Raw genomic sequence first — 25,521 nt, 5'->3', positions numbered from 1 at the left:
AAGCATATAAATTGCAGCCCCATAACTTGCTAGGTGAGAGACTTCACACAGGCATTTAATTCTGAGTAGCAGATTCCTAACCTAATCTATTTGTTTAAAAAATAGGAGGAAAATATTGATTCTTCTTTTCTTCTACCAGGATTAAATCTATCAATTGTTTACTCACTCTAAAATGAAATTTTTAAAAATTACAACCATTTAAAAACAATATTTAAAAATGGAAGTGTACTATTTAGGAGTAGGACAAAGTATTGGCAAAGGCTTGAAACAAAATTTAGAACAATGATGAGTGAATGTATTCACTGAAAATTGCTAGCTGCAAAGGATAAGTCACCTCTCGGCTTTACTATGGTAAGTACCAATCCCATCCTTCACAATAAAACAAGGGTCACAAAAGTATTACTTTTTCTGTAAACTTTCTCTGTGCTCTTTTTACCGAATAGACCCTTTTCTGGACACGAATGTATCTATCCCAACCAGATAATATCTTAAAAATCCTACTATGCCCTTCAATTCTCACATTTACATGCTGTCCTCCTATTCTTTCCTGAAAATATTCACCAGGAAAACAGCTTTTCTCAGGGTAAGAATCAGTTTCCTGTAGGTGTGATATCAACTACATGAAAGGTAAGTTTATACACATATTATCCCTCCATGCAAACGTGTTGCTTTTTATAATAATTGTGGTTGGAAAAACATGTAACATAAAATTGACTACTTTAACCATTTTTAACTGTTCAGTTCAGTAGTACAAAGTATACTTGCATTGTTGCACAATGGTTCTCTATAACTTTTTTTTTTTTAATTGGAACTCTATACCCATTAACAACAACTTCTCATTTCTCCCTTCCCCAGTCCCCTTCCAACCACATTTCAACTTCTTGCTTCTAGGAGTTTGACTATTTTAGATATATCACATAAATGGAATTATATGGTATTGACTTTCTGTCACTAACATATTTTATTTAACATAATGTTCCTTAAGGTACATCCATATTGTAGCATATGACAGAATTTCCTCTTTACTATAACTAACTAATATTTCACTGTATGTATATACCACATTTTCTTACATCCATTCATCAGTCTATGAATATTTTGTGTTGCTTCCAGCTCTAAGGATAATGCTTCACAGCTCTATTGTGAATAGTGCTTCAGTGAGCATGAGTGTGCCCATAACTCTTCAAGATGCTGCTTTCAAGTTTTTTTTTAATTTTTGTTTTTTTTAGACATGTCCCAGGCATTAGGTTTCTGGATGACAGAGTAATTCTGTTTTACACATTTTGAGAGATCACCATAGTATTTTCCAAAGCAGCCGCACCATTTTACATTCTCTCCAACAGTGTGCAAGAGTTCCAGTCTCTCTGTATCTTTGTCAATATTTGCTATTGTCTAGTTTTCATTTTTTTCCCTGTGTTCTATTTTTTTAATTTGTTTGTTTTTTAATAGTGGCCACTCTAATGCCAATACTGTGAAGTGCCAGTGTTGTGGTTTTGATTTGTACTGTTTTTAATGATTAGTGATCTTGAGATTCATTTAGTATACTTGTTAGCTCTTTATATATCTTTATGGAAAAATGTCTATTCAAGTCCTTTACCCATTTTTATTTGAGTTATATGCTTTCTCTTTGCTGAGTTGTATGAGTTCTTTATTTTAGTTATGAATTCCTTATCAGATATATGATTTGCAAGTATCTCCATCTATTGTGTAGATTTTCTCTTCACTCTGTTGGTTTTTGTCTTTGATGCATGGAATTTTTTGTTTTTTGGTAGTCTTTTGTGTATTTTTGCTTTTGTTGCCTGTTTTTTTAGTGGCACAGCCAATAGGTACCGAAATAAACGGATAAATCACATCCACACAGAAATCCACACATAGATGTTTATAGCAACTTTATTCATAATTGCCAAAATGTACACCCATGGCTGATTTGTGTCGATGTATGGCGAAAGCCACTACAATATTGTAAAGTAATTAGCCTCCAATTAAAATAAATTAATTAATTAAAAAAAAACTTGGAATGACCTTCAGTATTTAAATGGATAAATAAACTCTGGTAAATCCATGTGATGGAATATTCAGTCAGTTCAGTTCAGTTCATTCCAGTCACTCAGTCGTGTCCGACTCTTTGCGACCCCGTGAATCACAGCTCGCCAGGCCTCCCTGTCCATCACCATTTCCCAAAGTTCACTCAAACTCACGTCCATTGAGTCGGTGATGCCATCCAGCCATCTCATCCTCTGTTGTCCCCTTTTCCTCCTGCCCCCTATCCCTCCCAGCATATTAATCATCACTAAAAAGAAATAAGCTCTTGAACAATGAAAAGACATGGACAAAACTTACATGCATATTACTAAGTAAAAGAAACCAATAAGAAAAAGCTACATAGTGTATGCTAGTAAAAACAACAGAAGTTTCCAGACATTTGGTGGGAAAGGTGATCAGGAAGCATAAGTACCTGAACACAGAGGCTTTTTAGAGCAGTGCAAATACTCTGTAGGAAACAATGACCACGGATATGTGTCTTTATCAGTTCACTTCAGTCCCTCAGTCATATCAAACTATTTGTGACCCCATGGACTGCAGCATGCCAGGCTTCTGTCCCCATAATCAACTCCTGGAGCTTGCTCAAACTCATGTCCATTGAGTTGGTGATGCCATCCAACCATCTTATCCTCTGTCATCCCCTTCTCCTCCTGCTTTCAATCTTTCCCAACACCAGGGTCTTTTCAAATGAGTCAGTTCTTCGCATCAGGTGGCCAAAGTATTGGAGTTTCAGCTTCAGCATCAGTCCCTCCAATGAGCATTCAGGACTGATTTCCTTTAGGATGGACTGGTTAGATCTCCTTGCTGTCCAAGAGACTCTCAAGAGTCTTCTCTAACACCACAGTTCAAAAGCATCAGTTCTTCGGCACTCAGCTTTCTTTATAGTCCAACCCTCACATTCATACATGACTACGGGAAAAACCATAGCTTTGACTAGATGGACTTTTGTTGGCAAAGTCAAGTCTCTGCTTTTTAATATGCTGTCTAAGTTGATCATAGCTTTTCTTGTGAGAAGAAAGCGTCTTTTAATTTTATGTCTGTAGTCATCATCTTCAGCAATTTTGCAGCCCCAAAAGAATAGTCTCTCACTCTTTCCATTATTTACCCATCTCTTTGCGATGAAATGATGGGACCGGATGCCATGATCTTAGTTTTCTGAATGTTGAGCCTTAAGCCAACTTTTTCACTCTCCTCTTTCACCTTCATCAAGAAGCTCTTTAGTTCTTCTTCACTTTCTGTCACAAGGTTGGTATCAAGTGCATATCTGAGGTTATTGATATTTCTCCCGGCAATCTTGATTCCAGCTTGCACTTCATCCAGCCCAGCATTTCTCATATAGTATTCTGCATATAAGTTAAATAAGCAGGGTAACAACATGCAACTTTGGTGTACTCCTTCCTGAGTTGGAACCAGTCGGGTCTTCCATATCCAGTTCTAAATGTTGCTTCCTGACCTGCATATAGATTTCTCAGGTGGCAGATCAGGTGGTCTGGTATTTCCATCTCTTAAAGAACTTTCCATAGTTTGTTGTGATCCACCAACAGTCAAAGGTTTTACATAGTAAATAAGACAGAAGTAGATATTTTTTCTGGAACTCTTTTGCTTTTTCAATGATCCAACTAATGTTAACAATATTTGAGCATTACTTTGCTAGCATGTGAGGTGAGTGCAATTGTGAGGTAGTTTGAGCATTCTTTGGCATTGCCTTTCTTGGGGATTGGAATGAAAACTGACCTTTTGTAGTTCTGTGGCCACCGTTGAGTTTTCCAAACTTGCTGGCATATTGAGTGCAGCACTTTCACAGCAACATCTTTCAGTATTTGAAATAGCTCAACTGGAATTCCTTCACCTCCACTAGCGTTGTTCATAGTGATGCTTCCTAAGGCCAACTTGACTTCACATTCCAGGATGTGTGGCTCTAGGTGAATGATCACACACCATCATGGTTATCTGGGGCATAAAGATCTTTTTTGTACAGTTCTTCTGTGTATCCTTGCCACCTCTTTTTAATATCTTCTGCTTCTGTTAGGTCCCTACCATTTCTGTCCTTAATCATATCAATCTTTGTATGAAATATTTCCTTGGTATCTCTAATTTTCTTAAAGAGATCTCTAGCCTTTCCAGTTCTATTGTTTTCCCCTATTTCTCTGCACTGATCACTGAGAAAGGCTTTCTTATCTCTCCTTGCTATTCTTTGGAACTCTGCATTCAAATGGGTATATCTTTCCTTTTCTCCTTTGCCTTTCGCTCCTCTTCATTTCTCAACTATTTGTAAGGGCTCCTCAGATGACCATTTTACTTTTTTGCATTCCTTTTTCTTGGGGATTGTCTTGACCACTGCCTGCAGTACAGTGTCACAAACCTCCATCCATAGTTCTTAAGGCACTCTGTCTATGAGACCTAATCCCTTGAATCTATTTCTCACTTCCACTGTATAATCATAAGGGATTTGATTTGGGTCAAATCTGAATGGTCTAGTGATTTTCCCTACTTTCTTCATTTTAAGTCTGAATTTTGCAATAAGGATTTCATGATCTGAGCCACAGTCAGCTCCCAATCTTGTTTTTGCGGACTGTATAGAGCTTCTCCATCTTTGGCTGCAAAGAATATAATCAATCTGATTTCGGTATTGACCATCTGGAGATGTCCATGTGTAGTCTTCTCTTGTGTTGTTGGAAGGGGATATTTGCTATGATCCGTGCATTCTCTTGGTAAAACTGTTAGCCTTTAACCTACTTCGTTTTGTACTCCAATGCCAAATTTGCCTGTTATTCCAGATATCTCTTGACTTCCTACTTTTACATTCTAGTCCCCTATATTGAAAAGGATATCTCTTTTGAGTGTTAGCTCTAGATCTTTTAGGTCTTCATGAATTTGGAAAACTCAGCAGTGGCCACAGGACTGGAAAGGGTTAGTTTTCATTCCAATCCCAAAGAAAGGCAATGCCAAAGAATGCTCAAACTACCGCACAATTGCACTCATCTCACATGCTAGTAAGGTAATGCTCAAAATTGTCCAAGCCAGGCTTCAGCAATACTTGAACTGTGAACTTCCAGATATTCAAGCTGGTTTTTGGAAAGGCAGAGGAACCAGAGATCAAATCACCAACATCCGCTGGATCATTGAAAAAGCAAGAGAGTTCCAGAAAACATCTATTTCTGCTTTATTGCCTGTGCCAAAGCCTTTCACTGTGTGGATCACAATAAACTGTGGAAAATTATAAAAGAGATGGGAATACCAGATCATCTAACTTGTGTCTTGAGAAACCTATATGCAGGTCAGGAAACAACAGTTAGAACTGGACATGGATAACCAGACTGGTTCCAAATAGGAAAAAGAGTATGTCATTGCTGTATATTGTCACTCTGCTTATTTAACTTATAGGCAGCATACATCATGAGAAACGCTGGACTGGAAGAAGCACAAGACGGAATCAAGATTGCCAGGAGAAATATCAATAACCTCAGATATGCAGATGATACCACCCTTCTGGCAGAAAGTGAAGAGGAACTCCTCAATAGCCTCTTGATGAAAGTAAAAGAGGAGAGTGAAAAAGTTGGCTTAAAGCTCAACATTCAGAAAACGAAGATCATGGCATCTGGTCCTATTACTTCATGGGAAATAGATGGGGAAACATGGAAACAGTGGCTGACTTTATTTTTGGGGGCTCCAAAATCACTGCATATGGTGACTTCAGCCATGAAATTAAAAGACGCTTACTCCTTGGAAGGAAAGTTATGACCAACCTAGATAGCATATTCAAAATTAGAGATATTACTTTGCCAACAAAGGTCCATCTAGTCAAGGCTATTGTTTTTCCAGTGGTCATGTATGGATGTGAGAGTTGGACTGTGAAGAAAGCTGACCACTGAAGAATTAATGCTTTTGAACTGTGGTGTTGGAGAAGACTCTTGAGAGTCCCTTGGACTGACTACAAGGAGATCCAACCAGTCCATCCTAAAGGAGACCAGTCCTGAGTGTTCATTGGAACAACTAATGCTGAGGCTGAAACTCCAATACTTTGGCCACCTCATATGAAGAGTTGACTCATTGGAAAAGACCCTGATGCTGGGAGGGATTGGGAGCAGAAGGAGAGGGGGATGACAGAGGATGAGATGGCTGGATGGCATCACCAACTTGATGCACATGAGTTTGAGTGAACCCCGGAAGTTGGTGACGGACAGGGAAGCCTGGTGTGCTGTGATTCATGGGATCACAAAGAGTCAGACACGACTGAGCGACTGAACTGAACTGAAAACCATTCTACTTCAGCTTCCTCAGTATTACTCGTCAGCACATAGACTTTGAGTACTATAATATTGAATGGTTTGCTTTGCAAACAGAGATAATTCTGTAGTTTTTGAAATTGCCTCCAAGTACTGCAGTTCAGAATCTTTTGTGTCTTTATGTCTTTGTAGAATCTCCCAAACCCATAGAATATACTACACCAGGAATGAACTCTTATGAAGACTATAGACTCTAGCTAATAATGTGTCAATGTAGATTCATCATTAAAACAAATGTGTACAAGGTAGGCAGTAATGGGGAGGCTATACATGTGTGGGGGTATGGGGTATATAAGAAATCTGTTTCCCCTTTATGTGTATACGGTCAGTCATGTCTGACTGTTTGCCATCCTATAGACTCTAGCCCTCCAGGCTCTTCTGTTCATGGAATTCTCCAGGGAAGAATACTAGAGTGGGTTGCCATTTCCTCCTTCAGGGGATCTTCCCAACCTAGGGATCAAAATTGTATATCCTGGGTCTCCTCCACTGGCAGGCAGATACTTTACCACTGAGTCTCCTGGGAATCTCATCTTCCCTTCAGTTCATTTCAGTCGCTCAGTCACGTCTAAGTCTTTGCCAGCCCATGGACTGCAGCATGCCAGGCCTCCCTGTCCATCACCAACCCCAGAGTTTACTCAAACTCATGTCCTTTGAGTTGGAGATGCCATCCAACCATCTCATCCTCTGTCGTCCCCTTCTCCTCCTGCCTTCAGTCTTTCCCAGCATCAGGGTTTTTTCAAATGAGTCAGTTCTTCACATCAGGTGGCCAAAGTATTGGAGTTTCAACTTCAGCATCTGTCCTTCCAATGAATAGTCAGGACTGATTTCCTTTAGGATGGGCTGGTTGGATCTCCTTGCAGTCCAAGAGACTCTCAAGGGTCTTCTCCAACACCACAGTTCAAAAGCATCAATTCTTCAGCTCTCAGCTTTCTTTATATTCCAACTCTCACATTTAATACCTGACTACCGGAAAAACCATAGCTTTGACTAGATGAACTTTTGTTGGGAAAGTAATGTCTCTTCTTTTTAACATGTTGTCTAGGTTGATCATCAGAGAAGGCAATGGCAACCCACTCCAGTACTCTTGCCTGGAAAATCCCATGGATAGAGGAGCCTGGTAGCCTGCAGTCCATGGGGTCGCTGAGAGTCAGATGACTGAGCAACTTCACTTTCACTTTTCACTTTCATGCATTGGAGAAGGAAATGGCAACCCATTCCAGTGTTCTTGCCTGGAGAATGCCAGGGATAGCGGAGCCTGGTGGGCTACCATCTATGGGGTCACACAGAGTCGGACACGACTGAAGTGGCTTAGCAGCAGCAGCAGCAGGTTGATCATAACTTTTCTTCTAATTTCATGGCTGCAGTCACCATCGGCAGTGATTTTGGAGCACCAAAAAATAAAGTCTGACACTGTTTCCACTTTTCCCCATGTATTTGCCATGAAGTGATGGGACCAGATGCCGTGATCTTAGTTTTCTGAATGTTGAGTTTTGAGCCAACTTTTTCACTCTCCTCTTTCACTTTCATCAGGAGGCTCTTTAGTTTTTCTTCACTTTCTGCCATAAGGGTGGTGTCATCTGCATATCTGAGGTTATTGATATTTCTCCCGGCAATCTTGATTCCAGCTTGTGCTTCATCCAGCCCAGCGTTTCTCACCTTCCCTTGATTCTACTCTGGACTTCAAACTGCTTTAAAATAATTTTTATAAACAGTGCTGCGATGAACATTGGGGTACATGTGTCTCTTTCAATTCTGGTTTCCTCAGTGTGTATGCCCAGCAGTGGGGTTGCTGGGTCATATGGCAGTTCTATTTCCAGTTTTTTAAAGAATCTCCACACTATTCTCCATAGTGGCTGTACTAGTTTGCATTCCCATCAACAGTGTAAGAGGATTCCCTTTTCTCCACACCCTCTCCAGCATTTATTGCTTGTAGACTTTTGGATCGCAGCCATTCTGACTGGCGTGAAATGGTACCTCATTGTGGTTTTGATTTGCATTTCTCTGATAATGAGTGATGTTGAGCATCTTTTCATGTGTTTGATAGCCATCTGTATATCTTTTTTGGAGAAATGTCTATTTAGTTCTTTGGCCCGTTTTTTGATTGGGTGGTTTATTTTTCTGGAATTGAGCTGCAGGAGTTGCTTGTATATTTTTGAGTTTAGTTGTTTGTCAGTTGGAAGCAACCTAGATGTCCATCAGCAGATGAATGGATAAGAAAGCAGTGGTACATGTACACAATGGAGTATTACTCAGCCATTAAAAAGAATACATTTGAATCAGTTCTAATGAGGTGGATGAAACTGGAGCCTATTATACAAAGTGAAGTAAGCCAGAAAGAAAAACACCAATACAGTATACTAATGCATATATATGGAATTTAGAAAAATGGTAATGATAACCTTGTATGCAAGACAGCAAAAGAGACCCAGATGTATAGAACAGTCTTTTGGACTCTGTGGGAGAGGGAGAGGGTGGATGATTTGGGAGAATGGCATTGAAACATGTATAATATCATATATGAAAGGAATCGCCAGTCCAGGTCCGATGCTTGATCCTGGGTGCTTGAGGCTGGTGCACTGAGATGACCCAGAGGGGTGGTATGGGGAGGGAGGAGGAAGGGGGTTCAGGAAGGGGAACACGTGTATACCTGTGGCAGATTCATGTTGATGTATGGCAAAACCAATACAATAATGTAATCAACCTCCAATTAAATAAATTTATATTTTAAAAAAATAAAATAATTTTTAAAAAGCCACCCTTTCCTGTCTCTATAGACTGACTTTGTACAGATAAGGGCCCTTCACCAGTTAGTCCAGATAGAGTTTCTGGGGACCTCTCAAATCTACTTGGGATATATCATCCCTGTTCCCTTTGTAGTTGCCCAAAGAGGGTTGGCCTGTTTCTTCTCTGAAATCCATAGTCTCTTCTTCCCCTGGTGTCTGCCTGCAGTGCTACAGTCACTCCTGTGTTGTAACCTGAAGTGGTCCTTACCTCCTTTCTCAGCCTCCTCAACCTGGCATCCAAACCACACTTCCTTTCAGAGCTCCAAGTAAGATGTGATGAAAACTTGTCTCTGGGACCGCTCTGCCACACGATCAAGAACCTTAGATACATAGTCCCTTCTCTTCTCCTAAGGAAGAAGCTGCGAGTTGTGAATTTTCTCCTGATCACACTGTGACGTGCTGGTGATGGGAAGTGGCTGGAGTGGGTTAAAATGCTGTGAATTTTCTTGCAGGCTTTGATGCACCTCTCCTTGCCTTTTTAAAAATTTATTTATTTTTTAATGGAAGGATAATTGCTTGACAAAATTGTGTTGTTTTATGCCACACTGCAACATGAATCACCTATAGGTATATATATATGCCGCCCTCCCTCTTGTGCCTCCCTCCCACCTCCCACCCCATCCCACCCCTCTAGCTTGTCACAGAGCACTGGATTCGAGCTCCCTATACCATACAGCAAACTCCCGCTGGCTATTATCGCACATATGGTACTTCACGAGTTTCAGTGCTACACTCTCAGTTCATGCCTCTCTCCTTCCCCCACTGTGTCCACAAGTCTGTTCTCTATATCTGTGTCTCCATTGCTGTCCTGCAAATAGATTCATCAGTACTATCTCTCTAGATTCCATATATATGCATTGTTGTTGTTGTTCAGTCACCCAGTCCTGTCCAGTTCTTTGCGACCCCATGGACTGTGGCATGCCAGGCGTTCCCGTCACTCACCATCTCCTGAAGTTTATCCAAGTTCATGTCCTTGCATTGGTGATGCCATCCTGCCATCTCATCCCTGACACCCTCTTCTAATTCTGCTCTCAATATTTGCCACCATCAAGGGCTTTTTCAATGAGTCAGCTGTTTGCATCACATGACCAAAATCCTAGAGCTTCAGCTTCAGCATCAGTCCTTCCAATGCATATTCAGGGTTGATTTCCCTTAAGATTTACTGGTTTGATTTCTTTGGTGTCCAAGGGACTTTCAGGAGTCTTCTCCAGCACCACAGTTTGAAGGCATCGATTCTTTGGCCTTCTGCCTTCCTTGTGATCCAGCTCTCACAACCATGTGACCACTGGAAAGACCACAGCCTTGACTATAAAGACCTTTGTCGACAGAGTAATGTCTCTGCTTTTCAACACCCTGTCTAGGTTTATCATAGCTTTCCTGCCAAAAAGCAATCGTCTTCTGGGTTTATGTTTGCAGTCATCATTCTCAGTGATTCTGGAACCCAAAAAGAGGAAATCTGTCACTACTTCCAACTTTTCCCCTTCTATTTGTAATGAAGTAATGGAGCCAGATGCCATGATCTTAGCTTTTTTTTGGTATTTGGTGTTAAGCTGGCTCTATCACTGTCCTCCTTCACCCTCCTCAGGAGGCTCTTTATTTCCTCTTCACTTTCTGTTATTAGAATGGTGCCATTCACATATCTGAGGTTGTTGATATTTCTCCCACCTTTCTTGATTCTTGTAACTCAGCCAGCCTGGCATTTCTCAACATGTGCTCAGCATATAGGTTAAACAAACAGGGTGGCAATAGACAGCCCTGTTGTGTGTGTGTGTGTGTATATATATATATATGCTTTAGTATACAGTATTTTTCTCTTTTTGATTTATGTAACACTGTATAACAGGCTATAGGTTCATCCACCTCATTAGAACTGGCTCAAATGAATTCTTTTTTATAGTTATCATTCCATTGTATATATATATGCCACGACTTCTTTATCCATTCATCTGTCGATGTCAAGGCTGTATATTGTCATCTTGCTTGTTTAACTTGTATGCAGTGTTCATCATGTAAAGTGCCAGACTGGATGAAGCAAAAGCTGGAATCAAGATTGTAGGGAGAAATAACAATAGCCTCAGATATGCAGACAACGACACCACCCTTATGGCAGAAAGAGAAGAGGAACTAAAGAGCCTCTTGGTGAAAGTGAAAGAGGAGAGTGAAAAGCTGGCTTAAAAATCAGGCATTTGAAAAACTAACATTACAGCATCCAATCCCATCGCTTCATGGCAAATAGATGAGGAAACAATGGAAAGAGTGACAGACTTTATTTTCTTGGGCTCCAAAATCACTGCTGATGGTGACTGCAGCCATGAAATTATGACACTTACTCCTTGAAAGAAAAGGACCAACTTAGACAACATATTTAAAAGTAGAGATCATGGAGAGAGCCACTGATGTGGTAAACTTCCCTATGGTATTATTTAAGAAACTGCCACAGCCACCCCAACCATCAGCAACCACCACCCTGATCCGTCAGCAGCCATCAACACTGAGGCAAGACTCCATCAGCAGAAAGACCACAACTCTTTGGAGACTCAGATGATAGTTAGTGTTTTTAGAAACAAAGTATTTTTAAATTAAAGTTTGTACATTGTTTTTTAGGCATAATGCTATTGCACACTTAATATGCTACAGTATAAAGGAAACAATTTTATATGCAGTGGGAAACTAAAACATTTGTGCAGCTCTCAGAGAACGAAATGGCAACCTACTCTAGTATACTTGCCTGGAAAAGTCCATGGACAGAGGAGCCTGGTGGGATTACAGTTCATGGGATTACATGACTGAGCATGCATACGTGAGGGTGGAGGGAGATGGGTTGGTAGCAATAAACTGGTAGAACTAAAAAAAAAAAAAAAAGTAGAGAGATTACTTTATTGACAAAGATCCATATAGTCAAAGCTATGGTTTTTCCAGTAGTCATATTTGAATATGATAGTTGGACCGTAAAGAAAGAATGCCAAATAAGCAATGCTTTTGAAGTGTGGTGTTGGAGAAGACAAGAGTCCCTTGGACAGCAAGGAGACCCAATCACTCCATCCTAAAGGAAATCAGTCTTGAGTGTTAATTGGAAGCACTGATGCTGAAGCTGAAACTCCAACATTTTGGCCACCTGATGTGAAGAACTGAATCATTTGTTAAGACCCTGATGCTGGGAAAGAGTGAAGGCAGGAGGAGAAAGAGATAACAGAGGATGAGATGGTTGAATGGCATCACCGACTCAATGGACATGGGTTTGTGTGGACTCCAGGAGTTGGTGATGGACAGGGAGGCCTGGCATCCTGCGGTTCATAGGGTGGCAAAGAGTCGGACACGACTGAGAAACTGAACTGAACTGAATCTTTTCAATGCATTCTAGAGTCCTCAGAGTAATGGGAGATAATAATACATAAGAGACATGTTTTGATAAGAATACCTGAGAGACTACAATAATGTCATCTGCATATTGTTGTTAAATTGATGATTCTGTGAGCAGTGAGAAATATTTTCTGTATATTCCAGCAGAAAAGTATTTAATCTAAGAGTTCAGTTCAGTTCAGTTCAGTCGCTCAGTCGTGTCCGACTCTTTGCGACCCCATGGACTGCAGCATGCCAGACTTCCCTGTCTATCACCAACTCCCGCAATTACCCAAACTCATGTCCATAGAGGCCTGACGCGATCAGGCCATATCATCCTCTGTTGTCCCCTTCTCCTCCTGCCCCCAATCCCTCCCAGAATAAGGGTCTTTTCCAATGAGTCAACTCTTCGCATGAGGTGGCCAAAGCATTGGAGTTTCAGCTTCAGCATCAGTTGTTCCAATGAACACCCAGGACTGATATCCTTTAGGATGGACTGGTTGGATCTCCTTTAAGTCCAGGGAACTCTCAAGAGTCTTCTCCAACACCACAGTTCAAAAGCATCAAGTCTTCAATGCTCAGCTTGCTTCACAGTCCCCCTCTCACATCCATACATGACCACTGGAAAAACTATAACCTTGACTAGATGGACCTTTGTTGGCAAAGTAATATCTCTAATTTTGAATATGCTATATAGGTTGGTCATAACTTTCCTTCCAAGGAGTAAGCATCTTTTAATTTCATGGTTGCAATCACCATCTGCAGTGATTTTGGAGCACCCAAAAATAAAGTCTGACACTGTTTCCACTGTTTCCCCATCTATTTCCCATGAAGTGGTGGGACCAGATGCCATGATCTTCATTTTCTGAATGTTGAGCTTTAAGGCAACTTTTTCACTCTGCTCTTTCACTTCATCAAGAGGCTTTCTAAGCTCCTCTTCACTTTCTGCCATAAGGGTGGTATCATCTGCATATCTGAGGTTATTGATATTTCTCCCAGCAATCTTGATTCCAGCTTGTGTTTCATCCAGCCCAGAGTTTCTCATGATGTACTCTGCATATAAGTTAAATAAGCAGGGAGACAATATACAGCCTTGATGTCCTCCTTTTCCTATTTGGAACCAGTCTGTTATTCTATGTCCAGTTCTAACTGTTGCTTCCTGACCTGCATACAGGTTTCTCAAGAGGCAGGTCAGGTGGTCTGGTATTGCCATCTCTTTCAGAATTTTCCACAATTTATTGTGGTCCACACAGTCAAAGACTTTGGCATAGTCAATAAAACAGAAATAGGATGTTTTTTCTGGAACTCTCTTGCTTTTTTGATGATCCAGCGGATGTCGGCAATTTGATCTCTGGTTCCTCTGCCTTTTCAAAAACCAGCTTGAACATCTGGAAGTTCATGGTTCATGTATTGCTGAGTTAGGTGATTATAAATTACAGGGTTTTAAAACCACCTTTCTGAATGATCTAGAGTCAGGTGGTCACAGCTATTAATGGATTCCTGAGTTCTAAGCTACATCTTCATAGGAGAGATGACAAATATTTTTCCATCTTCACTATATCTGAAACCACTTTTCCATTTCCAAGAAGTCTGACAGCACTTCACAGCAATACTGGCCAGCTTCTAATCTCCCATATCTCCAAAAATAAGAAAACATTTCCAGTCACGTGTACCTCCCAAATGCCATTAAGTGTTTCCAGTTGAAAAAATTCACTCACAGACTCTTAATCACAAGAAACTCCTGAAGTTTTCATTTGTGTGAAAAATAGAGCCTGAGTGCCAATTGTCCACACACACCACAGCCCATCCTTTGGGTTGCTTAGTATTGAAATATATCCTTCCACTCATAAATTTGAAAATAATGTGCTTATAACAATATAGTGAAAAATTCCTCTTACATAATACAATTCCACTCTTCTCACCAAAAGGGAGTATTTGATGACCAAGTTATTCTCTTCTCTTGATGTTCCTTTCTCTAAACTAGATTAGTTTAGTCATAATCCAATCCAATCCAATCTTGAATTACATCTCATATAGTAAATAGAAGGTTGACTAATAGCTTAAAGTAGCAGAGACTGTTCGTATTCTGCTTATACCTCAGATGTAGACAACTGTAGTGAGAGTTTGTCTAATTTAATGAGATGAAAAAGAAAAACTGGATAAACTTTTTTTTGAAAAACAAAACAAAACAACTCTTTTTTTGAACTCATCACATAGTTGAAGTCACAAGTCAACCAGACTTGTGCTGTGGCAAGCCAACTCAAAATGATGGGATAAAGGCCTGGACACACCTATGCTGGGAATATGCAGTGGTTTGGAGAATCCACTGACTATTTTTAGTATTTTGCTAAAAACTGCATGTAGACAAGCAAGTGGTTCACAATCCCTGGAAGTCACAGATATAAATGGATTTTCAACCCACTCACAAGCTGTTCTTCACAGATCTACACTGGACTTCATGGCAATAAGATAGATATGAATATACAAAGCTACACTGGACTTCATGGCAATAAGATAGACATGAATACACAAAGAGAAGTTATATCGATTACCTTGTTTTCAGTCACCCAACAGGTAATTATTTGTTACAAGAATTGTAAATTATGATGACCCAGCAGGTCATAAAACAGACACAGCCCTACTATTCTTAGTAAACAAACAAATAAATATAAATAGTAAACAAATATAAACAGTAAACAAATGATAACATTAAAAGTAAAGTCAGCTTTAAACTGATGCTATTCATCCCGTGATTATGAGAAAGCTATTGAAGTCAAGTATGGAAGTTTAAAACATACAGTGAATGCTGAATGAGGATATAATAAATTTCTTATGTTTTATGAATTAACAAAGATTAAGATGTGATTTATAAAATTTCATTAAAATATGTATTTATATATAATTTTAAGTAACTGTAAAATAGTCATTCTTTTTTTAATGTAGCATTAAAGTAGACTTCTTTAGGTAGATACATGACTGAAAATAAATGTTTTCCTTTCTCTTTCTTGATTATATATACAAACACAAACACTTTCTTTCATTTCAATCCCTTTCTCTTTTCCTTTCCTTCGTATATTAATTACATTTTATTACTGAAGAGTTTTAGCATCATTAACATTCATATCATCTTATGGAAACTGTAACCTGAAATGTAGCCTATTTATAATTCATTTCATTTCTGAGAACAATTCATTTGTCCTCTGTCAGATATATAATTAAGAAATGCTTACTGTGAATGCCAGTACAATTTTACGAGGCCCATTGTTTGCTGAGTGGTGGACTGATTAACTCTGCAAATCATGTTCCATCTCAGGCATTCAATAGCTGATAGACTCAATCTATATGTATAAATATAAAACAGGTAGACCATATCAAATTTAATTACACACTATTTTACAATTGGAATGGAGTTACAAAGAAAGCAATATAAAGTATTATTATAGTTATTTATTTGCTTTGAAATATTGAGACCAGCATTAATATCTTCAGGTAATCAGTTTATCAAGGGTTCTATGTGAAAATAAGAAAGTAAAATAATTTATTGAGTTAAATACATAATTAACCTCAGAAGCGGTACCTAATCTTTCAAATCAACTCCAGAATATATTTAAAAATATTTTACTTCACTATTTTATGTTTAAAGATCTTTCAGATTAGAGATCAAAATTTAGCATTTAGTCCTGTAATCTTCATTTGTTCCAGGTCTGTATTTGATACTATGATAAAAATGAATGATATTAATTAAAAAGTGGCTTAAAAAATCAAAACGTGTAAAACCCCACTTGAGTTTAATTATATGATGTATAGCTTTTCTGGGAATAGGGATGTTGTAGTAAAAGAGAAGAGATCCAAATGATATCAATTACAAAGATAAAAGTATAAATGAAAAAGTTTTCAGTGTTTCATATGTAATCTCCATGACAACGAGCCCTAGTAGGTTTTATTCATCATTTCATCCCCAAGTGTTTGTATGAAATTTGCTCAGTAATTATTTTGCAGTGAAAGGGTAATAAAAAAATATAGATATTTATAGCCATCTCAATTTTTTTTCTGCCTTATGAGGTATGCCATTTCTACTTTGAGAGGAAAGGACAGGAAACGGGGAAAACAAATACCAAAACCCAGTATGTCCCTTTGCAAATATTTTTCTCATTCAGTATTCACATCGACATTGTGTAGAAGTTGTTGCCTTTATTTTCCCAAAAAATGAGGCAAATAGCATTGAAACAATGTAACCAAGATTGCACAGTTGGAAACACAATAACTTTGAAGGTGTTTGCCAGGGGAATTTGTTCCATTCTCTTTTAGAACTTAAGCCAAGGCTACATTCACAGAATTTGCAAGTAGGACGTAGTCAACTTGGTCATCCTAGCCATTCCAGTTGTCTACAACTGCAGCTGAGTTAAGTATACAGGTTTTAACAGGCATCTGTTAATGAGAAAATTCAGTTCATATGATTAAAGCTTTAAGCATGTGTATTTAATTATATATATGGATATATTGTATTAATCTCAAAGAGCTGAGTTTATGATCTCTGTCCCTAACTGCCTAGAATTCTTCAGTTCAGTTCAGTCGCTCAGTTGTGTCTGACTTTTGTGACCCCAAGGACAGCAGCATGCCAAGCTTCCCTGTCCATCACCAACTCCTGGAGCTTGCTCAAACTCATGTCCAATGAGTCGGTGATGCCATCCAACCATCTCATCCTCTGTCATCCCCTTCTCCTCCCACCTTCAATCTTTCCCAGCATCAGGATCTTTTCAAATGAGTCAGCTCTTCACATCAGGTGGCCAAAGTTTTAGTTTCAGGTTCAGCATCAGTCCTTCCAATGAACATTCAGGACTGATTTCCTTTAGGATGGACTGGTTGGATCTCCTTGCAGTCCAAGAGACTCTCAAGAGTCTTCTCCAACACCACAATTCAAAAGCATCAATTCTTTAGCGCTCAGCTTTCTTTATAGTCCAACCCTCTCATCCATACATGACTACTGGAAAAGCCATAGGTTTGACTAGATGGACTTTTGTTGGCAAAGTAATGTCTCTGTTTTTTAGTATGCTGTTTAGGTTGGTCATAGCTTTTCTTCCAAAGAGCAGGTTTCTTTTAATTTCATAGCTGCAGTCACCATTGGCAGTGATTTTGGAGCCCCCAAAAATAAAATCTCTCACTGTTTCCATTATTTCTCCATCTATTTGCCATGAAGTGATGGGACCAGATGCCATGATGTTAGTTTTCTGAATGTTAAGCTTTAAGCCATCTTTTTCACTCTCCTCTTTCACTTTCATCAAGAGGCTTTTTAGTTCCTCTTCACTTTCTGCCATAAGTGTGGTGTCATCTGCCTACTGAGGTTATTGATATTTCTCCCGGCAATTTTGATTCCAGCTTATGTTTCATCCAGCACAACATTTAGCATGATGTTCTCTGCATATAAGTTAAGAAGGGTGACAATAACCGTGATGTACTCCTTTCCTGATTTGGAACCAGTTTTTTGTTCTATGTCCAGTTCTAACTGTTGCTTCTTGACCTGCATACAGATTTCTCAAAATTCTTAAGTTCTAGCAAGAATCACATAACACAAGTTTTTAAGAAATTAAAACCATGAGATATACTCTAGTAAATTCATTCACTTAATTCCCAGCAAAGACCTCTAGTGTGATTTTTTTTTTTTCCATCACTGTAGCTAAAGAAGAAAGATTAAAAGAAAAACTTTACTGTGAAAATTGAAGATTCACTGGTAACCTGTTCTCTCCCTTTCTTTGTCAATTGGATCCTGATATGATCCTTTAAGAGACTTCTCAGGTGGCACAGTGGCAAAGAACCTGCCTGCAAAGCAGGAGATTCAGGCTCGATCCTGAGTGGAGAAGATCCCCTGGAGAAGGAAATGGCAATGCACTCCAGTATTCTTGCCAGGGAAATCCCAAGGACCGAGGAGCATGGCGGGCTTCAGTCCATGGGGTCGCAAAGAGTCAGACATGACTGAGTGACTGAGCGTGCATACATGCATGATTCCTGAAAATACCTGAGAGTAAAAGAATTCCCTCCTAGTTAGAAGAAAACAGTAGTTTCTAAAGCTTTTTACTTCAAATTCCTTTAGCCCTTTTCTGGAAAGTACCACCCCATAGTACAGAGAAGATACATTGCTCTTCTCATGACCAATGCATGAGAATACACAGTTCTCTTGTCAGTTTTTACCCTTCCATCACATTCTAGGTAAAAGACTGGCCTACAGACTGAAAAGATGCATCATTTTATAATCCTTATTTGGTGCAGCTCAAATGATGTTTGTGTAATCTTCCATGAAGATTATATCTTCTTTGATTATAATCAAGTCATTGAAACTAGTCAACGCACTGAATCCTTCAATCCAGATAATCCATGAAGTAAACTTTGCATGTGTAGTTAATTTTATCTTGATATTATAGATATAAATCTGAGACGCTTGTATTTCAATGTATAATGCTGGGAATTCCATTTCATCAAAAGGGAACATCACCAGTGATAATAAATATAGGTGTTCTATCCTTAGGTAACATTTTAGAAATAACTGAGATGACATTAAATATATACAGGAAAGTGATGTAGCAAGATTACTAAATTGGCCCATTTCAAAACTAAAATAATTGCTTCCCTAGTTAGTTTTACACTTAGATTTGCTTGGTTTGGGAAATACCATTTTAAAATAATTATGTTAATAGCAATAATGCTGCTGCTGCTGCTAAGTCGCTTCAGTCGTGTCCAACTCTGTGCGACTCCATAGACGGCAGCCCACCAGGCTCCGCCGTCCCTGGGATTCTCCAGGCAAGAACACTGGAGTGGGCTGCCATTTCCTTCTCCAATGCAGGAAAGTGAAAAGTGAAAGTGAAGTCGCTCAGTAGTGTCCAACTCTTCGTGACCCCATGGACTGCAGCCCACCAGGCCCCTCCGTCCATGGGATTTTCCAGGCAAGAGTACTGGAGTGGGGTGCCATTGCCTTCTCCGAATAGCAATAATAATAGCTCTCAAATACTAAGGACTTACAGCTCAACTGGAAAAGAATCTGCCTGCAATGTAGGAGACCCTGGTTCAATGCCTGGGTCAGGAAGATCTGCTGGACCAGGAACAGGCTACCCACTCCAGTATTCTTGGGCTTCCCTGGTAAGATCCCCTGGAGAAGGGAATGGCTACCCATTCCAGTACTCTGGCCTGGAGAATTCCATGCACTGTGTAGTCCATGGGGTCGCAAAGAGTTGGACAGAACTGAGCGACTTTCACTGTACTCTGTGTAAGACTCTGTGCGTGGAGCTTCTAGTTTACTGTGACAGCTAATCCTTAGAACAATTACTTTTACTATGTATTATAGTTTCCATTCTATAGCCAAAGAAACTGAAGAACAACAACAAAAACAATGTCACATAACTGGCTTAATATAACTGATTTAGTAAATGGTAGAGTCAAAAATTGATTTATTTTCTTGATTGATTCACTATTATCAACTCTTGTATATATGCTATAGTTGAAATTATCTTCAATGTGATATTATACTTGAATAAAATTTTTGAAAATTCTAACTCCTAATTTAAGAAATATTTTATTGAAAATATTTAGAAACGAAATATGTTTATTAGACTTTATATTGACTTTAAACACCAAAGCCCTCTATTGTAAGTGATGCCAAATATTTTTAATGTAGATAAATTAATATACAAATATATTTTCACATAATACCTATCATTATAATTATTTTAATTGGTAAATTCTATTATCCTAGTACACATTACTTTCTACTATTTAAAAAGAATTGAATAAGTGTGTTTTTTTCTATCTGCTTTGTTGTTCAGTCACTCAGTCATGTCCAACACTTTGTGACCCCAGAGACTGCAGCATGCCAGGCTTTCCCTGTCCTTCATTCTCTGCTAGAGTTTGCTCAAATTCTATTTTTAATAATATCATCATTATTCACTTAATTGAAGATGTTTAGACAGATTTTGTTTAGCTTAGGTAATACAATTATCTAATATTTTCTGTCTAGTAAAGTTTTATGCCTATTAGTAAACTAAAATGAATCATAAACTAAAATTTTTTATCCATCTATTTAAATGTATCCATTTACATTAACTGAAAATTATAAATCTATCATTACTATAAATATACTATGTAAGTAGAAATAAATGCGCATATATGAATGTGTATTATATATAAATGTACAGTAGTCTCCCCTTATTTGACGTTTAGTTTTCCACAGGTTCGGTTACTATGGTTAGAAAATTTTAAATGGATAATTACAAAACAAACAGTTCATAAATTTAAAATTGCACCCCTTCCTAGGTAGCATGATGAACTCTCATGACATCAACTCCATCCTACCCTGGACTAAGCCAGAGTGACCTCGCTGTAGGAGCGGCACACCCGTTGGTCACGAGGCAGCCATGCTGAGTACCAGACTTCCCGTCAAGGTACTGCAGTCAGCATTCAAATGACCCTTAATTTAATTAATAGTAACCCCTAAATACAAGAGGAGTGATACTGGCAATTCGGACATGAACAGCGAAACCATGAAGTGCTTCCTTTATGTGAAAATGTGAAAGTTCTTGATGTAATAAGGAAAGGACAAAAAGTGTATGCTGAAGTTTCCAAGATCTAAGGTAAGAACAAACCTTCTGTTATTTAAACAGTGATGAGGAAAAAAGGAATTTGTGCTAGTTTTGCTACTGCACTTCAAACTGCAAAAGTTTCTACCACAGTGCATATGACTGGGTGGTTTGGTGGTTTAGTCACTAAGTCCTGTCTGACTCTTGCGACCCCATGGTCTGTAGCCTGCCAGGCTCCTCTGTCCGTGGGATTCTCCAGGCAAGAATTTTGGAGTGAGTTGCATATGATCCTTCTCCGTGCATATGATTAGTGCTTATTAAGACAGAAAAGAAATTAGATTTGTACAATATTTTGACAGAGAGAACAGATTCACATAACTTTTGTTACCATATGTGGTTAGAATTTTTCTATTTTTTAGGATGCTGCTGCTGCTGCTGTCGCTTCAGTCGTGTCTGACTCTGTGCGACCCCATAGACGGCAGCCCACCAGGTTCCCCCGTCCCTGGGATTCTCCAGGCAAGAACACTGGAGTGGGTTGCCATTTCCTTCTCCAATGCATGAAAGTGAAAAGTGAAAGGGAAGTCGCTCAGTCGTGATTAATCTCTTACTGGGCCTAGAACTGGACATGGAACAACAGACTGGTTCCAAATAGGAAAATGAGTTCGTCAAGGCTGTATATTGTCACCCTGCTTATTTAACTTATATGCAGAGTACATCATGAAAAACGCTGGACTGGAAGAAACACAAACTGGAATCAAGATTGCCGGGAGAAATATCAATCACCTCAGATATGCAGATGACACCACCCTTATGGCAGAAAGTGAAGAGGAACTAAAAAGCCTCTTGATGAAAGTGAAAGTGGAGAGTGAAAAAGTGGGCTTAAAGCTCAACACTCAGAAAACGAAGATCATGGCATCCGGTCCCATCACTTCATGGGGAATGGATGGGGAAACAGTGGAAACAGTGTCAGACTTTATTTTTCTGGGCTCCAGAATCACTACAGATGGTGACTGCAGCCATGAAATTAAAAGACGCTTACTCCTTGGAAGGAAAGTTATGACCAACCTAGATAGCATATTGAAAAGCAGAGACATTACTTTGCCAACAAAGGTTCGTCTAGTCAAGGCTATGGTTTTTCCTGTGGTCATGTATGGATGTGAAAAATGGACTGTGAAGAAGGCTGAGCCCTGAAGAATTGATGCTTTTGAACTGTGTTGTTGGAGAAGACTCTGGAGGGTCCCTTGGACTGCAAGGAGATCCAAGCAGTCCATTGTGAAGGAGATCAGCCCTGGGATTTCTTTGGAAGGAATGATGCTAAAGCTGAAACTCCAGTCCATTGGCCACCTCATGCGAAGAGTTGACTCATTGGAAAAGACTCTGATGCTGGGAGGGATTTGGGGGCAGGAGGAGAAGGGGACGACAGAGGATGAGATGGCTGGATGGCATCACTGACTCGATGGACATGGGTCTGGGTGAACTCCAGGAGTTGGTGATGGACATGGAGGCCTGGTGTGCTGCGATTCATGGGGTCGCAAAGAGTCGGACACAACTGAGCGACTGATCTGATCTGATCTGATTACATAATCTACTGACTTTATTCAAACTTCATCAAGTAACCCAACAATATTCATGATAGCAAAACAAATCTAACATCATGCATTACATTCAGTTATCATGTATCACATGTCTCTTTAATCTGGCAAATTTGCTCGATGGTATGTTTATATCTCATGACTCTGTTTTCTAGGAGCGCAGGCCAGTCCATATTCTCTCTGTGAAATACTGCCCCGTGATTGCATTCAGGTATGTGCTTTTAGCAGGAATACCTCAGAAGTGATTCTGCATCCTCAGTGATTTATAACTGGACACAGATGTTAGCCCTGTTACTATTAGTCCTTAATCCTGTTACTATTCCTGTTTACTTTAATACTTTGGTTCAGACTGTGTCTATCGACTTTTTGCACAGCCTTTCACTGTTTTAACCCTTTTCTATTTAATAGTTATTGTGAAGAGATGTGTAGAGACAAAGTATCTTGTTGCTCTTCCAATGTCTACCTACTGGTTTAGCATCCATTGTTGTCTCTTGCCTAAATCTATTATTGCGATGGAAAATTCCATCTGTACTTGGAAATTCTGGACTTTCTATATTGTTGCAAAGGTCTAGCTATATATTCATGTGTCAGTACCACACTGCTTTAATTATAGAGGCTTCATAGTGTATTTTATTTGGAGAAGGAAATGGCAACCCATTCCAGTGTTCTTGCCTGGAGAATCCCAGAGACGGGAGCCTGGTGGGCTGCCGTCTATGGGGTCACACAGAGTCGGACACGACTGAAGCGACTTAGCAGTAGCAGCAACAGTGTATTTTATTATCTGATATTGGAGCCAATTGAATTGATTTTGTTTAAGTGTGTGTGTGTGTGTGGTGTAGTGTGTTTTCTTGGTCATTCTTTAATGTTTAGATATTCATATGAATTTTTACATCAGATTCTAGTGCCAATAAAATACATATTAATGTTTAATTTATGAATTAATTTAGGGAATCTGAGTCCTCTATTGAATGATCATATCTAATAATAAGAAATATCTTCCTACTACTTTTGTTGTTGTTGTTCAGTCACTCAGTCATGTCTGACTCTTTGCGACCCCATGGGCTGCAGCATGCCAAGCTTCCCTGTCCATCACCATCTCCTAGAGCTTGCTCAAACTCACGTCCATTGAGTTGGTGATACCATCCAACCATCTCATCCTCGGTCGTCCCCTTCTCCTCCTGCCTTCAATCTTTCTCAGCATCGGGGTCTTTTCTAATGAATCAGCTCTTCCTAATACTTTATTTTAATGTCATTCAAAAGTGTTTTAAAAGTTTACTCATACAGTAAAAATTTTGCACGTTTTCTGTTAAATTCCCTTTTAGTTTCTTTTCTTCCTTTCTAATACTAATTTTTTCTCTCGTTGTATCTACTATTATTTATGTATATGGAAAATGTTGATTTCCTATTAAGAGGGACAAAACTTACAAAACCCCTATATTTAAAATTATAATCTTGAACTGAAGTTTGTTCATTGAATTTTTTAGCTTTTTAAGTATTGTTTGAGCATTTCAGCTAACTCTAACATGTAAAAAGGTTTAGTTTTCACCACTTTCTATCTATGCAAAGAACATTTGTAGACATGACTATTTCAGATTGTTTTCTAAAAATGTATGTGTCTTTTCTTGATTGTGCCTCATAAATTGCAAGAACGTAGAGTGAAGCAGCATGCTGCACTTGTTTCTGCTGAGCTCAGGTGTCCTTGTGGCTTCATCACGCGTGAATACCCTCTTGTTAGAGCCTCCTCTGTACTGAAGTGTTTTAGTTGGGCACTACTTGGGATATTGACTTCCACTTGGGCTGTTCTTATAGTTTACTGAATCCTTTTCTTGTGTGAGTTAATTTTGTCATTGTGTATCTGGGATTTTCCAGATACCTGAATGGACCATCTACACTTAGAGATCATTTTATTGCATGTCATCTATCTGCTATTCTAATCAGTTTTCCTATTTAACTGAATAGTACTGGAGATAATGGACACCTTACTTGTTTCTGCTGTTAGTGACAATGCCCTAGGTTTCTCCCCAAAAGTAAGTTAGCGTATTTAGGATTAAGATACACTGCATATAATCATAGAAGAAAATAGTTATTTCTCATTCTCTTGTGCTTTGTTTTTTTGTAAAAAAGAAGTGAATATTGAAGTTCCTCAAAAGGTTTTTCAGCATCTATGGAGATATTTATATGATTTTTTTCCTTAAGTATTAACATAGTATATTACATTATACAGTAACATTACATAAACATATTTACTAATACTGAAACACCTGAATTCTTGAATAATTTTATTTGATCTTAATATATCATTTTCTTACTGTGATACTCAGATCAGATCAGATCAGATAAGTCGCTCAGTCGTGTCTGACTCTGCAATCCCATGAATCACAGCACGCCAGGCCTCCCTGTCCATCACCGACTCCCAGAGTTCACTCAGACTCACGTCCATCGAGTCAGTGATGCCATCCAGCCATCTCATCCTCTGTCGTCCCCTTCTCCTCTTGCCCCCAGTCCCTCCCAGCATCAGAGTCTTTTCCAATGAGTCAACTCTTTGCATGAGGTGGCCAAAGTACTGGAGTTTCAGCTTTAGCATCATTCCTTCCAAAGAAATCCCAGGGCTGATCTCCTTCAGAATAGACTGATTGGATCTCCTTGCAGTCCAAAGGACTCTCAAGAGTCTTCTCCAACACCACAGTTCAAAAGCATCAATTCTTCAGTGCTCAGCCTTCTTCACAGTCCAACTCTCACATCCATACATGACCACAGGAAAAACCATAGCCTTGACTAGACGAACCTTTGTTAGCAAAGTAATGTCTCTGCTTTTGAATATGCTATCTAGGTTGGTCATAACTTTCCTTCCAAGGAGTAAGCGTCTTTTAATTTCATGGCTGCAGTCACCATCTGCAGTGATTTTGGAGCCCAGAAA

The sequence above is a fragment of the Bison bison genome, unplaced genomic scaffold, assembly GCF_000754665.1.
Source record: "Bison bison bison isolate TAMUID 2011002044 unplaced genomic scaffold, Bison_UMD1.0 scf7180017864514, whole genome shotgun sequence".
NCBI lineage: Eukaryota > Metazoa > Chordata > Mammalia > Artiodactyla > Bovidae > Bison > Bison bison.
The sequence above is the reverse complement of the archived record's forward strand: the minus strand, read 5'-3'. Positions refer to the sequence as shown.